The 4,380-nt window shown below is 49.1% G+C and overlaps 1 pseudogene; it reads left to right on the top strand.

The window, feature by feature from the left end:
- The first annotated feature begins 1,537 nt into the window (after positions 1 to 1,537).
- Positions 1,538 to 2,421, top strand: LOC103080808 (calcium-responsive transactivator pseudogene; annotated as a pseudogene).
- Positions 2,422 to 4,380: the final 1,959 nt, after the last annotated feature.

Here is a 4,380-nt window from a genome sequence, read left to right as displayed (position 1 = left end):
TATATACAATGGAATATTACTCAGCCATAAAAAGAAACAAAATTAAGTTATTTGTAGTGAGGTGGATGGCCCTAGAGTCTGTCATACTGAGTGAAGTAAGTCAGAAAGAGAAAAACAAATACCGTATGCTAACACATATACGGAATCTAAAAAAAAAAAAGGTTCTGAAGAACCTAGGGGCAGAACAGGAATAAAGACGCAGATGTAGAGAGTGGACTTGAAGACACAGGGAGGGGGAAGGGTAAACTGGGACGAAGTGAGAGAGTGGCACGGACTTATATATACTAACAAATGTAGAATAGATAGCTGGTGGGAAGCAGCCACATAGTACAGGGAGATCAGCTTGGTGCTTTGTGACCACCTAGAGGGGTGGGATAGGAAGGGTGGGAGGGAGACGCAAGAGGGAGGAGATATGGGGATATATGTATATGTGTAGCTGATTCACTTTGTTATAAAGCAGAAACTAACACACCATTGTAAAGCAATTATACTCCAATAAAGATGTTAAAAATTTTTTTAAAAAGACATACAGACGGCCAATAGGCACATGAAAAGATGCTCAACATCACTGATTATTAGAGAAATGCAAATCAAAACCACAGTGAGGTACCACTTCACACTGGTCAGAGTGGCTGTCATTAAAAAGTCTGCAAAAAACAAATGCTGGAGAGGGTGTGGAGAAAAGGGAACCCTCCTACACTGCTGGTGGGAATGTAAGTTGGTGCAGCCACTATGGAAAACAGTATGGAGGTTCCTCAAAAAACCAAAAATAGAATTACCATATGATCCAGCAATCCCACTCCTGGGCATATATCCAGACAAAACTATAATTGAAAAAGATACATGCACTATTGTGAATAGTGCTGCATGTTCACAGCAGCACTATTCACAATAACCAAGACATGGAAACAACCTAAATGTCCATCGACAAATGAATGGATAAAGAAGATGTGGTACATAGATACAATGGAATACTACTCACCATAAAAAGGGATGAAATAATGCCATTTACAGCAACATGGGTAGACCTAGAGATTACCATAGTAGCTGAAGTAAGTCAGAAAGAGAAAGACAAATACCATATGATATCACTTATATGTGGAATCTAAAATATGGCACAAATAAACCTAACTATGAAACAGAAACAGACTCACAGACATAGAAGACAAATTTACTGTTACCAAAAGGGGAGGGGGGGGATGGCAGGAGGGATGGATTGGGAGTTTGGGGTTAGCAGATGCAAACTATGATATATAGAATTGATAAACAAGGTCCTACTGTATAGCACAGGGAACTCTATTCAATATCCTGAGATAAACCATAGTGGAAAAGAACATAAAAAAGAATGTATATATATATATGTATAACTGAATTACTTACTTTGCCGTTCAGCAGAAATTAATACAACAGTGTAAGTCTACTATATTTCATTAAAAAAAATCATGAGAGATATTACAAGGGTGCTGAGACATCCCTCAAAGTAAGAAGGGCTTTCGCATCATTTTAATTTAAAAAGTATAATGGGGCACCCGCCACCACGTCGGTGGCCTTCGCATTCGCCCGGCAGAGAGGCAAAGGAGAAGTCATGCAGCAAACCACGCAGAAGATGCTAGATGAGAACCACCACCTGATCCACTTCATCCTGGACTACCAGAGCAAGGGCAAGACAGTGAGTGCACCCAGTACCAGCAGGCCCTGCACCGGAACCTGGTCTACCGGGCCACGATCTCGAACTCCAACTAGAATATGCAGTCCCTGCTGTACGGCTGCCCACCCCCAGCAGGACGCCCGGCCCTGCCCGGCGGAAGGCTGTTCCGGAGCTGCTCCGGCCAGGGCCCGCACTCCCGGGGCAGCCTCAATGATACCACAGCCGACTACCTGCCGCCATCCTTTCTCACGCAGGCGCAGACCGACATCAGTCCGAACCACGTGTTCACGCGGCAGACGGCACAGAGCGCGCTTCCCAGCGCCTCCACAAGCGCGTCCGGCAGCAGCCAGGGCTCGGGGCCCGGAGTGGACCGGCCTAGCAGAGCGTACTGCTTGCAGGGCCAAGGCGCCATTAGCAACGACGTGTCTTGGGCCAACATCAACATGCAGCCCAACCCAGGCGGCTTCGTCCCACTACAGCTGGGTGCGGGGCGGGAGCCCGCACTACGCGGGCCAGTCCATGGCCATGATGGCCGGAGTGGGCAGGGGATTAGCGCGGTGGGGCAGCGGCCCACAGGGCGCTACCGGTCCTCCCGGCAAGGCTCCTCCCAGAGTACTTGTGCCGGCGGGAGGGGAGAACAACTGTGGCGAGCTGTACGGCCACCGCCAGGCCACCTCGGAGCCCACGAGCCGGACAGACCCGCCCGGACCACACGGCGATTATGCCAACCAGCTGGCATCCTACACCCAGCAGAGCTAATACCGGTCGTTTGAGGAGTCCACGCAGCACTACCACGACGGCGGTAAGGCCGGCCCGGCCGCGTGCTGCGGGGCCTGATGTGCACGGGCTTTATGGCAGTGGAGGCCAGGCCCTGTGTCCCCACTTGCCTGTGTGTTCATGAAACAGGAGAAGGGTCTCTTTGGGTAGACCCACCATATGGCCCAGCTGACCATCTTAGGGCCTGTGAGCTGCCCTCGGAGCCTCCTCAGTCAAGACTGTCCTTTGTTCCAAAGGCGGGAGGGCGAGTGGCGGGGACCTAGGCACCCCATCTCCCTCCTGAGCCAGGCGGGATGCACACGTGGGGTGTGTTGGGCGTGGCCTGGGCATTCCTTCCTGCTGGCAAATAAGGCGCACCTCTGGCAGAGGGACCCGTCAGACCGAGGGTGAGGTGGCGACGCGCTGGAAGCAGCTCCCCAGACAGAAAGCCCTGGTCTGTGGCGCTCGCCCATTTCCCTGGTGTGAACACTCCCACTCCCAATGACTTAAAACTGCCAAGGTGACATCACCAAAAACGGATTTGGGAAGAAGCAGGCACATTCTGTTCTCTAGCGGGTGCCAGCTGGCCCCGGGCCTGTCGGGTGAAGGGACTTACCACCGACCCCTGGAAGCCTGGAGAGGAGAGGAAACGATAAGCCCCACAGGGTGACGTGGTCCAGGCTCTCTTGTTTGGATGTCAGGCAGTGGGGAAAATGTAAGGGCTGCCAGGCCCCAGAGAGGAAAAGACAAACGATACATACGGAATGGGTGACTTGAAAATGTGACTTTTAGGGTTACCTTTTTTTAAATTGTAAAAACACAACAAAATTTACCATTTTAACCATTTTAAGTGCACAGTTCAGTGGCACTAAGTACATTCAAGTTGTCGGGCTGCCACCACCATCACTACTGTCTCCAGAACCTCTCAACATTCTGAACTGAAACTCTGTCCCCTACCTCCTAACTCCCTATCCCCCCCACCCCGGCCTTTGGCAGCCACTTTGTGTCTCTGATTTTGGCTACTCTGGGTACCTCATGTAAGTGGAATGATACAATAGTTGTCTTTTTGTGACTGGCTTATTTCACTTAGCATAATGTCCTCAAGGTTCATCCATGTTGTAGCAGGTGTCAGAATTGCCTTCCTATTTAGGGCTGAGTGATATTCCATTGTATGTTTACACCACATTTTGCTTGTCCGTTTATCTGTCAGTGGACACTTGGGTTGCTTCCACCTTTTAGCTATTGTGAATAGTGCTTCTGTGAACATGGGTTTAAAAATATCTCTTCGAGACCCCACTTTCAATTCTTTTAGGTACAGGCAGACAGACCTCTGAGATATTGCGGGTTCAGTTCCAGACCACAATAAAGTGAATGTTGCAATTAAAAATTAAAAAATAAAAATTATAATGGAACAAATTAGCCAATAACACTGAAAGACTTGGGATACCCCAGACAGTTGACATTTGCTCAAAGGACCCACTGTGTGATGCTGAAGCTGTCTCTCCACCTCCCTAATCTCAGCACCTGTGGCAGCTTTTTCCCTGCATGAGCAACATGCACAATGGCAAGAGAAGGAGCATTTCAAATTTCCTACAGTAGGAAGAACGACTGCTTTGTAAGATGTGACCTATAAACAATCTTGGTGCAAGACCAGTGATGCCACTACACTGCCTATACACCACTACTGGTTGTGCCCTTGACCACAGAAGAACAGGAGCAGCTTGTGTAGTCAGAATCCATTGTTCAATTGCTGCAGCCCCATCATCCAAGTGGGACATCAGCAGATTGGTAAAAAGCCCTTCTGGGGGCAGTGGAGAGGAGGAGCCATTAACTTTGACCCCAAAATCCATGCAAGATATGTTAAAACTCTCCCCACACTCTCATCTCAGGTAACAAGCAATGCCCATGTGATTCCGTTGCTCCCATCTGAGCTGGGGCGGTCAAGCCCTGTTTTAACAAGGCCTGTTTTAACAATA

The sequence above is a fragment of the Lipotes vexillifer genome, unplaced genomic scaffold (assembly GCF_000442215.2).
Source record: "Lipotes vexillifer unplaced genomic scaffold, Lipotes_vexillifer_v1.1 scaffold384, whole genome shotgun sequence".
Classification (NCBI taxonomy): domain Eukaryota; kingdom Metazoa; phylum Chordata; class Mammalia; order Artiodactyla; family Lipotidae; genus Lipotes; species Lipotes vexillifer.
The sequence above is the reverse complement of the archived record's forward strand: the minus strand, read 5'-3'. Positions and strand labels throughout refer to the sequence as shown.